This window comes from Phacochoerus africanus, chromosome 8, assembly GCF_016906955.1.
Source record: "Phacochoerus africanus isolate WHEZ1 chromosome 8, ROS_Pafr_v1, whole genome shotgun sequence".
NCBI lineage: Eukaryota > Metazoa > Chordata > Mammalia > Artiodactyla > Suidae > Phacochoerus > Phacochoerus africanus.
In genome coordinates this window covers 70,682,732-70,698,213 of record NC_062551.1, presented here as the reverse complement: position 1 = coordinate 70,698,213, position 15,482 = coordinate 70,682,732, and the positions used below count along the sequence as shown (strand labels likewise).

The 15,482-nt window shown below is 52.1% G+C and overlaps 1 protein-coding gene across 2 annotated transcripts in view; it reads left to right on the top strand.

The window, feature by feature from the left end:
- The first annotated feature begins 8,191 nt into the window (after positions 1–8,191).
- The window catches only part of CASZ1 (castor zinc finger 1), a 153,056-nt gene continuing 145,765 nt past the window's right edge, over positions 8,192–15,482 (top strand). Inside the window, exon 1 of one of the 2 annotated variants that reach the window (XM_047791736.1) lies at positions 8,192–8,294. The gene's annotated coding sequence lies outside the window, so the exon portion shown is untranslated. Of the gene's footprint in view, positions 8,295–10,190; positions 10,443–15,482 lie in introns of those variants that run through there. The other variant, XM_047791737.1, reaches the window with a different exon arrangement.

The following is a 15,482-nucleotide window of genomic DNA, read 5'->3' as shown; positions in this document are numbered from 1 at the left end:
CCTAGGATCAGGGGACCAGACCCTGCACCCCCTCTACCACTAACTTGCTATGTGGTCAGGGTGAGTGACTTCCTCTCTCCGGGCCTCAGTGTCCCACTCTGAAATGTTCTCTGTGACACATCCAGGCTCTGGGTCTGGCACCTTCAATGTGGACAACTCAGCCAGACCTCGGAAGGACCCTACCTCTGCGGCTTCTGTTTTGTAGTCGGGGACATCCCTCTGCCTCTGTCCCTGACCCCTTCCCCGTTAGGAGTGCTGCTCGGCCCTCTCCAGCTATTTCCATGGTGGGGCAGTTGGCATGGGGGTAGCTTAAAGCCTCAGGATATTCTCGAAGCCAGGCTGGATGTTCTGGCCATGGCCAAGGACCACACTCCCTCTGAATCCTATTGAAAAAATAATAAAAAGGTAATTACTTTGTCATTACTGAACACTGGTTTGTCTTTTTTTTTTTTCCTTAAGCCATGACCATAAATAACCAGCCCATTACCCTGGGAGTGGACACACACATATATATACAGGACCCGCCTCCCCGTACAGGCTGGTTCTCCCCCCGCCCCCACCCTGTGCCCTTGGGATACACCAGACCTCCACACACACACGTGAACATTAAACCCAGAGGTGCTGCTTGTTCACCTGACATTTCCTAAGCACGCTGCTCAATGCCAGGAATAATAATAACAACAGTTGTTGTGTGTGAATCCGGGCGAGCGCCTTGCCTGAATGGTCTCAATTAATTCTTCTGACGATGCTGTGACGTGGATACTGAGTTTCTTGCCATTTTAGAGACAGAGACATTGAGGCCGAGGGAGGTCAGGAACTTGCCCAAGGTCATACGGCTAGGAAGTACCAGACCTGGGACTGGAACCCAGGGGACCCAATTTGAAATCCAGGCGCCAATATACCGATTATCTAAACAGAGATTTAAAAATCACACACAGCCAGTCTACTAAGAGAAGGTAATTATAATTGCAATGTGATTAGTTCTGTGATAGAGGAAACAAGGGGGCTGTAGGGGCCCAGGTACAAGCATCTAACACATGCGGGGGCAGGTGGACCTCAGGGAAGGCCCCCTGGAGGAAGTGATACTTTGCTTTGGCTTTAGGAGGTGAGTGGGTGGAGGGCTAATAAAGAAGGGGAGGAAAGGCCTTGGAAGCAGAAGAAACAGCCTGGATGAAGCCTGGAGGGGAGACCCAGCAGGCTGCATTCGGAGCTCTAAGCAGCTCTGTGTGGCTGGGGCAGAGGGCGTGCCCGTGTGTGACTGAGGGAGCGTGGAGAGGTGAGGCTGGCGAGGTAGGCAGGGCCGTTGCTCACATCCGGGCCAGGCTGGCACAGCAGGGCAGCCCTCCCCCACCCACGTTCAGCTACCTGGCACTCCTGTCCGTGTGACACGAGGGCACCTCATCAGCAAAACAGCTCTTTCCTGCCTCCCTGCCCGGCCCCGCCCTCCGTGAGACACAGTGCCATGGGCGGTGGCCAGCACCTGCACAGGTGCCAGTCAGGAGCAAGCATGGCCACTTCCGGAGTCTCACAGCGGCTTCCTCCTCCCCATGGCCTGGCCATGCCAACCTCGGGCGGGAGTGTGTCCTCAGACAGAGATGCACAGGCATGACTAGTCCATTTTGCTTCTGCCCTCAGAGGTCTGTGCTGATTTCAGATCTGGGAGAAGCGGGAGGAAGGAGGAAGGGGCGGGGGCTGAGATCCGGGCCCACGTGGTACATGCCAGGCTCCACCAGGCCCTGGGAGCATGGCTTTGGCTCTGAGATCAGGTGATCCCTCAACTTCTCCATCCCCTGGTTTCCCTGGTTTCCCTTGTTCAGGAGGGTCCTGGTGCCAGGCCTGCCCGTCCCTGGTGGGCACAGGAGGGGGATGCTGTTGCCCATGGATCTTTCCTTTAAAGAGGTGATGTGAGCAGTCAGCCCTGCCCCCTCACCAGGCTATACCTTTCTGCATTCAGGTATCTGCTGACAGCACAAGCATTATCTTCCCGAAAGGCAAACAGAGTGCAGCCAGCCCTGCATAGACCCTAACTCTCCTTTAAAGGGATATGTGTCCCACAGATGCATGGACGTACACCACACACACACACACACACACACGCGCGCGCACACACACACGCACAGACTCCTATACAGACAAAATCAGAAACATACTTCATCTCCTGGCCTGAAAGATACTCCCAACCACACACATCCTCAAATCTCCCGGGCAGACGGCTGGGGGCGGCTTGAAAAGATGTAGTTGGTGAGTTTTACCTTAATCCATTCCTTTAATTTTTTCAGTGCCATTCACATCCAGATAACATGACTCTCCGACTGTGGGTGTTTTTAAATTTTCTGTGTTATATCTTTATGTGTAGTTCTTTGCCTTGAGTGCACTGTTAGTCCTGAATGGAAGTAACCCCTTTCTCCCCTCCCGGAAATGTAAAGCTATTAAAAAATACTGCAATGGTTCAGAGGACCTTAAAGCTGTAAGAGACCAGAGAAATCAGAGACTCTGGGATTAGGACATATTTCTTAAAAGGAAAAAATTAGTCACCTGCAATTCTTCTTGTTACCAGGTAGAGGTAAACATAAATACCAAAAAAAAAAAAAAAGTATATTAACTAGAACAAACTAGAAAAAAGACAAGCTTGACCCAGAGAGCACAAGAGCCTGTCCCTTGACTGGGAGCTGAGAGCTCAGGCAGGAAGACTGAAAGCTGGTACAAAGTGTGGATCCTGAGCTGGGAAACCGGGTAGTATTTATGGCATAGAAATCCCTAAGGCTTCTCTGTCAAGAGAGAGGTTTCTGGAAGGTGTGGGTGGAGAGCTAGGAGGAAGCTGGAGCTCAACTTAGGCTGAAAGGCAGAGACAGACCCCACCCCTCTGCCCCCAAGAGTTGAGCAGATGCCCAGGAAGCCTGAGTTCAGGTAGAGATTCTAGAAGCCCCCTGAACCTGTGACAGGGCTGTGCTCTCCACACCAGCTCCCGGCTCCTAGGCATCTGCCCTTCTCATCTCGGCCTGAGGCTGTGGGTCTGAACAAGGCCACTTGAACCTTGAAACAGCCCCTGCTTGTGGCCAGCATGGCTCTAATAAGGATTCATTACTAGAATCACAGACTCTTTCACCCATTAAATTAACAGGTTTTTTTTTTTTTTTTTTTTTAAAAAGATCCAGACTACCAAAGGCTGGAGAGCGAATGGAGAAACAGAGCTTATTCCCAGGCTGCTGGTGGGAGGGCAGGTTCATCCAGCCTTCCCTGGAGGGGGCACTTTGGCAAGAGAGTCCAGGCTCTGAAACGCCTGTATGCTCCTTGACTCAACAATTCCACTTGAAGGAATGTGCATGATTATTTATAGACAAGGATATTCATTAGCGTTATTTATAATAATGAAACAAATTGGTAATGAGTTCGACATCCAAAATTTCCAACAGTGGGGAACCAGTGAAGTAAGTTGTGATCAAACTCTACCACGCATCACAAAACCTCACGTTGTAGGAAAATATTTAATGACACGAGAAAATGTTCATGCTACGTATACACGGCAGGCGTCAAAAAAACAAAACAAAAAAAGGATGCTCAGTGTGCCCACGTTATAAGACAAAAACAAAGCCAAAAAAAAAACAAAAACAAACAAAAATCCTAGAAGGGCAGGATAAATCAAAACATCAACAGTGATGATTCGGAGGTGGTGGGATGACAGACGATTTCATTTTTTTCTTCCTGTTTATCTGTATTTTTTGAATTTTTGACAATAAACACGTCGTATATACACAGATTGTCGGAAACAAATAATCACGTACCTTGAAAAAAAGAACGAGGCTACTGGGAGGCAGGGGATGGGCAGAAAGGTTTGTCAAGTTCATCAACTTGGATGGGATTTAGGAACCAAGCTTAGCATTCGGAGGAAAAGCCCCTCTCCCATTCTCCCTTGCCAGTTCCTGAGAGAGACATTCGTAAATTTAAAAAATGCACTTGGCTTTTTTTTTTTTTTTTAATTACAACTTGCCCAGTAATCACCATAATCACTTATCTCGGGCATTTGTTTAATTCTTCAGTCACTAAGTGTCTATTGAGCACCTACTGTGATGCTAGACTCACAGGAGGCCCAGGGAACCCAAAACACAGACCTCACCCCGGGGAGAACCTCAAACCAAGGAAAGCTTAGGAAAAAGGGATAAAAGCATCAAGTCTGTAATTTTTAAGTTTGAAAATCGTGATTCTTTGCCAACACATACTGAGTGCTCCCTGTGTACAAAACCTAGTGCTGGGTCCTACGATATCTTTGGTTCCTCTTGTCCATTTTTTTTTCTTTTGATTTTTAGGGCCGCACCCTTGGCATATGGAGGTTCCCAGGCTAGGGGTTAAAGCAGAGCTGCAGCTGCCGGCCTACGCCACAGCCACAGCAACGCCAGATCCGAGCCACGTCTGCAACCTACACCACAGCTCACGGCAACGCCGGATCCTCGACCCACTGAGCGAGGCCAGCAATCGAACCCGCAACCTCAGGGTTCCTAGTTGGATCTGTTTCCCCTGCGCCACATTGGGAACTCCCGCCTTTTGTTTTTTATTAGATTGAATGAAATGAGACTTATGGTTAAAGACCAGATTTGTTTACTGGCCTCACTCTGCCTCTCCCAGTGCGCCCACATTCAAGGGTCATCTCTTCATGGGGGAGGAAAGGTCAAAAGGGCTTGTTGCCCTGGGGTACATCAGGGAGTGAGGCTTTTGTCACCACTGTCCCATCTCTGCAGCTGGTCCTGGGGGTAAAAATCAGCGGCTCTGGAGTCTGACGGCCTGGCTCAGTCTTGGGAAAGTTGTTCTCTGTGCCTTGCTTTCCTCATCCATGTAATGGGTATATTCATCATAGTTACCACCTCGTACAGCTGTTGTGAGGCTCTAATAAGATACGACGTACAAGTGCTTAGCATGGTGCCTGGTGGCACATCACAACCACAGGGTAAATAACAGCTATTGACGTACTCTTAGTCGTGGCTTTCCATCACTGCAGAGGCCAAGAAACCAAAAAACTGTGACCAGGAAGCTGAGTTGTGATTGCTTTTAAGGCTTTCCCAATTACACAAACCGAGGCCGACTTCAGTTTATTTGTTCAACAATCAATCATTGAGAGCCTCCTGGGTGCCAGGCACTGTGCTTGGCACCTCAGCCTCCATGACAAAGGCGCAGATCCTACCATCAGGAAGCTCACGGTCTAGAGGGAGAGTCTCCCTGGAGACTTAGAAAGGAGAGAGGTTCTCCCGGAGCAGCCTCGCTGGTTGGGGGGTGGGGGGCAGGGGGCTGGCTAGATGACCTCCATGGGGTCCTTGGTTGACCTTCTGTCCCCTCCTGCCTGTGCAGTCTCCTCTGTTGAGGCCAAGGTCCCCCACCAGAGCCACATCTACTTCCCTACTGTCGGAGGCCAGGGAGTGGAAAACTCAGCAGAGCCACCGTGTCCACTCGGCCACTCCTGGCGCACCCCAGCTCATACCAGCTCCTCCTCCTTCCCCAAACTTTGTCTTCGATGCTTTCTGGTCATTGTCCCACTGCATCCGTCCCTCCAGGGCAGGGACCACGGAGGCTTCTCTTGATTCAGTGCCTGACCCCCAGAAAAGGAGGGCCTGCTAGGTGCCAGACTGAGGTGCTGAGGTCACGAGGCGACACAGAACAGTCTTTGCCTCTAAGGAGCTCCCGTTCTAGTGGGGGCAGCTGGACAGCAAAAACGGACACACATGAATAAGCAAAGTCGTTGTAGACACTCACATAAGGTAGAGCGAGAAAGGCTGGGGAGCTGCTCTGGGGATAAGGCCTCCCTGAGGAGGTGATGTGTGAGCAGAGGCCTGCATGATGCAAGGAAGCATCGAAAGAAGGGCCTTCTGGGCAGAGGGGACAAGTGCAAAGGCCCTGAGGTAGGGACAGGCTTGGTGACTGAAGAGGCTGGTGTGTCGGAGGCAGAGTGACCAAGGGGAGGGAGGAGGGAGGTGAGGCCCAGGGACAGGCAGTGGCTCGATCTTGCTGACCGTGGGGAAGAGTTTATAGCTTATTTTAGAGAAAGCTCAGGAAATGCTAAAATGAAGCAAACGAGGCAAAGAGCATCTGATTTCAGTCCCTGCAAAGGGAGCTGGGGGTGGGGAATAAGACACTGGAGGCTCTGGGGACCAGGGCTACCTATGGGTCCTTTGCTTTGCTTAATTTTTTTTTTTCCTGAGTTGGGGGTTGGTGGTTGGGAAAAGAAGAGGAGTCTTGCCTTTTCACCCCACCCCAAAGTCCTCCCCCCTCCTCCGGCTTGTCACTCTTTCCAGCTTCCCCCACCCCCGAAGTGGCTCCTTCAGAGGAGGTAGAAAGACTCCTTTGGGGAAATGGGACAATTGGGAAGCATCTGAGAAAAACAAAGTGGGGGGAAGAATTAATGTTTTAGTACATCTTGGTGGGTGAATTGTGGCCGTTGGGGTGTGCGGGTCAAACCTTATAGCAGGAAGCGGGGGTAGGGGAGAGGCCAGCAAACTCCCCAGCCAGCTCCTTGGAGACAAGCCCTGTGAGTTCTTTTTCGTCTCCCCAGCCCTGGAGGAGGATGTGCTCTTCACTGGGGCTCCGCAAATGCCTGCTGAGTGCATGAATGAGTGAAAGACCATTGCTGGAGGGAAAAAAAAAAAAGACAGAAGAGGAGAAGGAATGGGCAGAGGACAGGAAGAACTGAGAAGCAGAGGGAGCACTGGATGTCCCAAGGAGCAATGACAATTACTGGCATTTATCGATCACTGTCTTGGCCCAGGCACTTTCCCTGCATTAACTCATTTTAGCCTCACAACACGCCCAGGCAATAGTGCTATTATTATCCCCATTTACTGTTGAGGCAACTGAGGCACAGAGGTTATGTGGCTGGTGAGTGCTGGTGACGCCCCCAAACCCAAGCTGTTAAGCATGTCTGTCTTTACATTGCCCCCCCCCCCAACTACGACCCAGTGGAATGAGCCCAGAGTCAAAAGTTAGAAGGCCTACCCACCTCCCCGCTTCTAGGTCATCACCCTTCGTTTGTCCCGAGAGGTTTTGCAGAAACCTTGCTGATTAGATCTCCGAGTCTACCAGCCTGCAACAGTGTTTTCCAGCCTGTGGCATAGTTTCATGCCTTCTGTTGGACCCTTCTTAAAGCTGCTGGTCATACTTTGAATTTTTATTCACCTATTCAAGGAATCATTCAGTTATTTGTTTACTATGGTGGTCAATCTCTCCCATCTCATCGTGGGAGTGTTCCCGAGCCTTCCTTTCAAGTCTAATTCCATCCTGTTCTTATTCAGAAGGGAACACAGGTACCGTGACTCGCTCAGTCCTGGGATAGGGACCGCCTAGCTGCAAAAGGCAGGACAGGAGCTACTGCTGCTGGCTCAGCCTGGGGTGGCCACCTCAAGCCACCTGGGAGGGGGGCAAGGTGGGCAAAGGGAGCAAAGGGGGGGTTTCTCCAGTGGGGTATGAAGGTTCTCTCTCAGAGAGGCCTTCACTCTCACCTGGGCATAGGAAAGAAGCTCTCCCCAGATACTCATCCTATTGCCTCTTTTTATTTCTTCATGATCCTTTTACTCCCTGAAATAATATTATTCACTTGTTTTAATGTTCATCACCTGCCCCGCTCCCCCCCACACCCCGGCCCCAGGTTCATTCTTCAGAGCCTGTCTTGCTCACTTAAGGATTTATTTCTTGCACAATGGACTGAATGGAAACTCCCTTGCAAAGAATAAGTGCAGAGCGGATATCAAACAGTGAGAACATCACGTTCTTTGGGGTTCAACACTCCAACTTGCAGAAAAGAGCTAATTCTTCCCTGGAAAAGTGGGAAGCAAACTGGTTCGCGGGGCTGAGAACAGGTGAACAGTAACCCACTCCTGTCCCTCCTCTCTTGTCCGGCCCCCCCCCCCCGCCCCCGGCCTCAGGTCCACTCAGTCAGGGGTAGAGAAAGCTTCACCGGCCGCAGAAAGGTGCCGCAAGCTCAGATGCTGCTCCGCAGATCGCGTCTCACCCGCGCGCGCCAGTCGAGCTCAGCCCGGGCGGTGGGTGGGAGAGAGACCGGCAGGGGAAGGTCCGGGGGTGTGAGGGTGGAGCGGAGCCCGGCCCCGCGATCCGGCCCGGGTTTTACATGCCACCCACACGCCCGCTCGGCCGCGGAGAATTCCATAATCACAGCGGGCGAGAGCGGAGACTGGGAGCGAAAAATCCGGGATCCGGCAACTTTGGGCAGCGCATGCGCGCCCGCGGCGCTCCATCCCAAACACACACACATTTTTCCCCCGGACTTGGAAAGTCACCCAAAGCCGCCCCAAGTGCAGGTAAGAGACTCGGCGCTCCCTCCGCCGCGGCTCCCCCACGCCCCTCTGTTCTGCGGGCCTCCCGGGGTGCCTCCCTGTCTCGCCCCCTGCCCGGGTGCAGCCCCCCACCTCCCGGGCTGCCTCTTGCAGCCGGGAGCGGGCGAGCGAGCGAGCCAGCCAGCCAGCCAGCCAGCCTGCGCTCGGCGGCTGCCACCCAACTCCGGCCGTGCGGGAGGCAGGGGGCACGGAGGGTTGACACCCGGGCGCGGGGCGGCGCGTCGCCCGCCGCGACCAGGGAATACCCAGCGCGCGGCTCCGGGGGAGGGGAGGGCTGCTGCTCCTGGGGGTCACTGACTCCAACTGAGGGGGCGGCGGGGTAGGGAAGAAGAGGGGGAGGTGCCGGGCGCGAGTGCAGGACTTTGCAAACAGGGTGGGGGCGCCCCCCGCGCCGCGGGCTCCCGGGTGGTGGTGGGGGGGCAGGTGCTCTCCAATACCCAGTAATCACTCCTTCCCCCTACGCTCTCCCCCCCTCGCTGCTGCAGGGGTTTGTGCGCTCTCCGGGGCCGAGAAGGAGGCAGGGGTGAGGGGCGCCTGGGGTGACTTTGCAAGACTTTGCTCAAGGGAAGGGGTGGGTGGGAACCCCTCCAGCCGACTCTTGTGCCCCAATACCAGGGTGTAGGTGCCACCGGCAGAGGTAGGCAGTGTTCACTTAGGCGCGGGATGCCAAGGGGTGCCTCCTGGTGGGAAAACGGAGGCGAGAGGTTGCTTGGCTGGGGGGAGCGGCGCCCCTTTTTTCATCTGTGCCTGGGAAGTTTGTCTCAAGTGCGCTGCTCCGGGCGCGGCAAGTGGCGCTCCTCACTACCCCCCACCCCCACCCCAGCCTCCCCCGGGTGCAGGGCTGGCAGTGCTGGGCACAGGGAGCCGGTTCCGGGGCACCGGCTCAGGGCCATGTTACTGTCGGCCGGAGCCGGCCTGGGTCCGGGGAAAAGTTCGGGGGAGTTGCGGCGGTTGTTGTGTGCGCTGGGAGAGAAGTTGCGCCCGGGGACGTGGGACGCCTGGACGCCGGGCCGGGGGGCGGGTGGAGCAGTGCACTCGCAGCGGCTCGGCCACGGTGGGCAAGGGTCTGGCGGGGTCTGTGGCCCCAGGGTGGGCTGAGGGTAACCTCGGGGCTCAGCAGTTGGGGAAGAGGAACCCTGAATCCAGGGGCGCACGACTGAAATAGGCACCAGGCGGAGGACAGAGAGAATGATCGCTTGCGGGAGCACAGGGGGGCACCAAGGGGAGAGGGCCCGGCCGCCCGGTCACTTGGGGTCGAGCTTCAGGGCAAAGGAGCGCGTGGTGGCTGGCGGAGGAGTGTCGGGGAGCGGGGCTCCAGGGGGCGCGCGGTAATGGGGGATCGGGCCGTACGGACAGTCAGGGAGCTCCCAGGGCAGGGGGCCGAGTCGTGCGCCCGGGGTGAGCCGGCCGGGCGGAGCGGCGGCCGGTTTATTTTTACTCGGTGGCATTTGCAGAATGTGCAGCTGATGGCCGTCGGCCGCCAGGAAGTTTTGCTTTCTGTTCTTTCTCTCTTTCCGAAGCCAGCGCGGCCGGGAGCAGGCGGGCTGGGGGAGCCGGGCTTGGGAGGGGAGGGGAGGGGGCGGCCGCTGGGGAGGCAAGGTACTGGCAGGGGCGCGCTGGGGCGGCGGGCGGGGGCCGGCCGGGCGAGGGCGGCGGGCGGGCTCGGGGCCGATGTGGAGCTTTTGGGCGTATGTCTGTCCCCAGCGTTGGAAGCTCCTCCGCGAGGGGAACAGGTGTATGCGCCGTCAATCACGGCAGGAGGGACACTTTGGGGGCGTAGATTAAGATAATAATAATAGATTTTTCTCTAGCGGGTGGGCGCAGATTCTCCCAAGTCATCTCCGACCCGGGTCCGGAGTTGGGGGAGGAATGGAGTGTCGAGGGAGGCAGGGGGCCGCTTCACCCTTCCACACAAGTTCCTCCTGACCCAGCTTCAGCTTGGGAAGCGGACCCTGGGTGCGGCGAGGACCTCCTTCGAGTCACGCTGGGGAGGGTGCGGACGGACGTGTGTGCGGTGTGTATGGATCTGTCCACCAGCAAAGCAGCAAAACCACCCCTCCAACGAGCCTGAAGCTCCCCCAAACCCGGCTGGATCAAGAGGCGACCCAGGGGGTAATGCATCGCTGCCCCGGCGGAGTCTGGGGCCACGACCCTTGGAGCGTGCGGTTGTCCCGCCAACACCCTGTACACTCCAAGAGATGGGGGCGGTGAGGGGGGGAAAGGCCAGGGTAGTCTCCTGGCAAAGTTGGTAAATTTAGGGTGCCTCTAAGCTGGTAGGGGCGCGCGATGAGAGCGCGAGAGGGGACTGTAAAACAGACCGCCGGATAAATCGGTGCCCCCCCCCCCCGCGCCCACCCCAAGGCGCGCGCGCGCACACACACATACGTACACCCGCGCGCGCGCACACACACACACACACACACACACGCCACACACTCACACACACACGTCGCCGTCCTGAAGGGAGCTGTCCGGGCTGAGCAGGAGCAGCTGCGCCGGGCGTGGTGAGGGGGGTAGTTGGTCCCCCGAGGCTGCGCCCGGGCTGCGCTCCACGTGCCCAGAGGGGGCGCTGGGCCGTTCGGCGCCCGAGCGCACAGCTCCGGGTTTGCGCCCTGGTGGCGGCGAGGCGGTGCGTCCCGGGCGGGCGTCGCTTCCCGCGCCATCTCTGGCGACTCGCACTGCCTCCGCTGACGCCCAGCCACTTTCCCACTTCCCAAACTTCGGCCTTTTGGTTTCCACCTCCCTCGAGCTTTGAGACTCTCTCCGGGGCAGGGTGGGAACTTTTCATTTCCCGGCGGCGGCCACCGTGTCTCTCCCCGGAATCTGGCGAATTGGAGAGATTGACAACTCCCCCCCCCCCATCTTGTTAGCCACCTTAGAGGCGGTTAACGAGAGTTTATGGGGAATATTGTTGAACTTCAGTAATCAGGTTTCCAGCGATCTTATGCCTCCTGTTTAATTTATTAGACTAGTTATTTATTCTGTTGATGATAATCTGTTGCTGGTTTCTATGGAGATGTTAAACTGATCTCTTTCAGAAATCAAACTCCATATGCACTAAAACGTTTAAAGGGGCAGTGCCTCCCTCCTTTTTTTCCCTGCCTTTTTTTTTTGTTTGTTTGTTTGTTTTTGTTTTTTAGACTTTGCACCTTGCAGACACTTTGCGTCTTCCTCTGAGTCTCGGTGCATTTTATTTCCTTCTTACGAAGGAGAGGAAGCCAGAGACTCAGGCTTTGTGGCAAGTACAGCTTATTATGGCTAGAAGAAAGCCAAGGCTTTGATCCCTAAGTTGCATCATCATTTAAAACAGATCATTTCACCACCACCCCCTTTCCCCCATCATATAAGAGCAAAATTCTTTCAAGATCAAAGAGTACAATCTAAAAAAAAAAAAAATACTATTGTTAAAAAAATAGGAAGTCAGTCAAATGGGAACCTCTCCTGTATATCTGCTCCCCTTGTGTTTAAAGAATTTTTTGAACAAGAAAAACAAAACTTGTAGCTCAGCTAATTTTTCATACTTATTAATAGTTTATCTTGCCCCCCCTCTTTTAAATTTAAAAAGAAGTTCAAAGTTAGATTTTTCTGCCTGTGGGGGTTGAGGTATATTTGCTTCTCTTTTAGATCCTGACCATCTGTTTTTGGAAAATTAGCCTCTGGGAAGGGGAAAAAGAGTTTTTACTCAAACTTAACGGAGTGCTTTAAGTTTAAAAAAAAGAAAAAGAAAAAACCCTCACCCAAATATTTTAAAGTCTTCATTTCTCTACTTTTTTAGGAGAATATCAGTAACCTCTGTCTGGTGTGTGAGAGCATATCCACATTTTCTCCTTTTTCCTCTTCTCAGGTATTTTTCTGTAGATGTGTGACTTTGGGGGGAGTGCAGTGAATTAAGAAAGTAAGGCAGAAGAAATTATCTTGGTTTGTGACACTCTGAAAAATTGCAAACCCACTCTGAACTCAGATATTTATCACGCTGACAGATATGATACAAAGCGATTGCATTTTCTAATGATCCTCTGGGACTAAGTTGTAGGTAAAACCATTTAATGCATTTTTAATATTAAAGTAAGGCCCAGGTTCCATTTTCTTGGAGGTGGGGGGAGTGGATGCTTTCTGGGTATACTGTTTTGCTTTTTCAACCAGAGCCCCCCCCACCTCCACCCCTTCATATTTCCACTTACTTTGGGGAGGGCTAAGCCACACACAGGGCATTTGGCTTTTATGAATAAATTTATATCTGGCCAGAAGGTTTAATGCTAAATAAGAGCACACTTTAAAAAAAAAAAAGAAAGAAAGAAAGAAAGAAAAAACAAACCTCAGACTCCACCCCTGCTATAGGAAATAAAACAGAGGCAATACTTGACTTTTTTTTTTCCCCCCATCTGCCATCCTGGTTCTCCTTTATATTATTTTATTTTGGAAGAGGGTGGAGTGGTTGTTACTTCTCAGCTCAGAAGAGAGAGGAGCCATTCCTGTTATTTCTCTCTTTGCTATATTTTAAAATTTTGTTTGATTTGGATTGCAAACAGAATAGGCTTACGGGGAGAAAAGAGCACTGTGGCTTTAAACTCAGGAGTTTGCATATTCTCCTTGTATCTTTCCCCTTTGCTAATTATTGTGTTGTTTTCAGAGCAAATATGTCATATCCATGGCGACCGGGCAGGTTTATTGTCTTTCTGAAGCAATAGCTCACATAAGTAATTAATGACTTTCTTTTTTTTCCTCTGGCTTAGGTTAAACAGATCATTCAAGGAAAGTCATATCTCTCTCTCTCTCTCCTCTCTCTCTCTCTCTCTCTCTTTTTTAGCCCAGTGACATAAGAACATGAGTTAGAACAAGAAAATACTTTAACCAAGAAGTCAACAGCTTATTTTCCCCCATTTCTTTTAAGAGCTAAAGTGTCAGCTTTCAGACATATGAGGCTGTCATTCTTGTAGCCGAGAGCAGCGCAGTCCATGCCTGGGTTGGAAATCCATTGGAAGGTTGTACAGCAGCGAAAGTGTTGGCATGGGGGGGAGTAACCTGAAGGAATTTGCTTTTGTGGTGGGGGGGAGGCACTCCAAAATGACTATTTCTCCTGGTTTTAGGAGAATGTAATTAAATTGTTTACAGGAAAGAATTAATGAGTTGGTAGTAATATGCTCCCCCCCCACCCCAGTCTGGTTAATTGGAAAGACAAAGTTTTTCTTGACAATTCACCTTGAACTTCAGCTTTCTCCAGCCTTTGTCTCAAGTGCTTTTTCCTGGAAAAGAACCTTTTGGAATCCCTTCTGGTTCGTATTTCCAAAATTATAGCTGGGGGTGGGGGTGTGTGGGGGGGTGTTTTTGTTTTCACCCTGAGACCTCCCACTCGAAGCTGCTTTCTGTTTCTCAGGAATCCACAGCTATGATAATAGACTATGACTTGGATTTTTAAACTTTTTTGGGGGTTTAGGGGGCAGCTTTTGAGGACATAAAGTGATAGAAACAGCACGTTTATGTATTTCCCTTCCGTACCTAGTGACAGTATTGGGGAGAGTGGAAGCAGTGTTTTCTTTGTTTTGTTTTTTTTAATCACCATTTAGGTTCCACCCTTTTTGAAGGGACCTTCTGCTAATAAGCAGCCTTATGATGTCAGCCGGTAACTTTAGAAATACACTGGGTGTCCATATACTAACTGATGTTCTCCAGCAGCCCCTGAAACAGACATACATTAATTAGGCACATGTATACGCTGTCACCCCTCTTTTTGAAAGCTCCCGTATAGCCAAGGTTTTGTGCGTATCCTTAAGAAAGGGGAAGGAGATAAAGAGAAAAGCATTTACATTATATTTATACTTGGACACGATTACAAAGGCTATTTCCCCCATCTGAATTAAGTTAAAAAAGGCGGTGAGTCAACTGAATGGCTCTTTAGGCTTTTGGCATTAAAAATAAAAATATAAAGCAGAAGAGAGATTTATTTGGTATCTGGTTTCTAAAGAGGAGAAGAGAAGGCCAGGCAAGTCTGATGCTGAGACTCCAGCGGAGTTGTAATTGAGCCCGTAACCTCTTGATGTCTATATCAGAAAAACAGACACGAGCAGAGGGAATGGAGGAGAGGCAAACAAGCCTTGTAGAGGAGGGAGCTCAGGGGGAGATTCACAGAGAGAGAGAGAATGAGATTTAATTTATAGACATTTTAAAAACCGTAATTTCATTAGGATCTGTTCTTCCCCTTCTCTGAAGGGCAGCCCGGCAGACCGATAAGGCCGGTCCCTCTGCCGGGATGCGCGGGGTGGCTCCGTGGGCATGAATGTGGGCATCTTTCTCCGTTCCCGGGATCGCTTGTTTCCCCTCTGCCCCCTTTCTGCTGACGTCCTTATTCTGGAATTTAAAAGTCCCAAATGGCCAAAAGTTAGCCAAGGCTTCTGGCTGCCTGGTGAGCTCCCCTGTGGGTACCACGCCGCCCCGCGAGCAGGTCTGTCTCCTGCTGGCCCTTGGCATCTGTGCGTCTTCCTCCTGTCGCCAGGCTGCCCGTCGTTCCGGCTATGGGAGACCCCTGGCGGGGGGGGGGAACCGCATCTCTGCCCCCTTAAGTTCACCAAGTTACGTTGCTGTGGTTCTGAGCCCACAGTCGGGGGGGCGGGGGGTTAAAGGCTGTCATAAATTCTGCAAAAATTAATCAACCGTTTAAGAGCTGCACGTTAACGAGGGTGTGCAGGCAAGCCGGGCCTTTCTCCTGTTCCCCTGCCTAAAGTCCAGCAGAGCGAGGGGTGCCCTGGACGGTGGGAAGGAATGGGGGAGGTGTTTTTGTTTTTGTTTTTTTCCAATCTGAATAATGGGGAACAACTAGATAGAGGGAAGAAGAGAGAGATTTGTTGAATATAAACCCTGAAGTGCCCTTGTTCCATATTGTGGGAATTTTTTTTTTTTCCTTTTGGTCTGAATTTGTCCTGTGTGTCTTTGGTGGAAAAGACACGTAGAAAAAGAGCAAAGGAGGGGGGTGGGGGGAGAGAGAGAGAGAGAGAGGGAAGGATGGAGGAGAGAGAGACACGTGTGGCTCCTTCGGAACTCATTATCATTCTTAATAAGTCTTAAGGAATAAAGGAGAGCATTGAGTGTAAATGCTGGGTAATCCTAACACTTCTCAAGGTGAGAGGAGTCTTGAGGACACAGAGAAAAGAGAGAGCA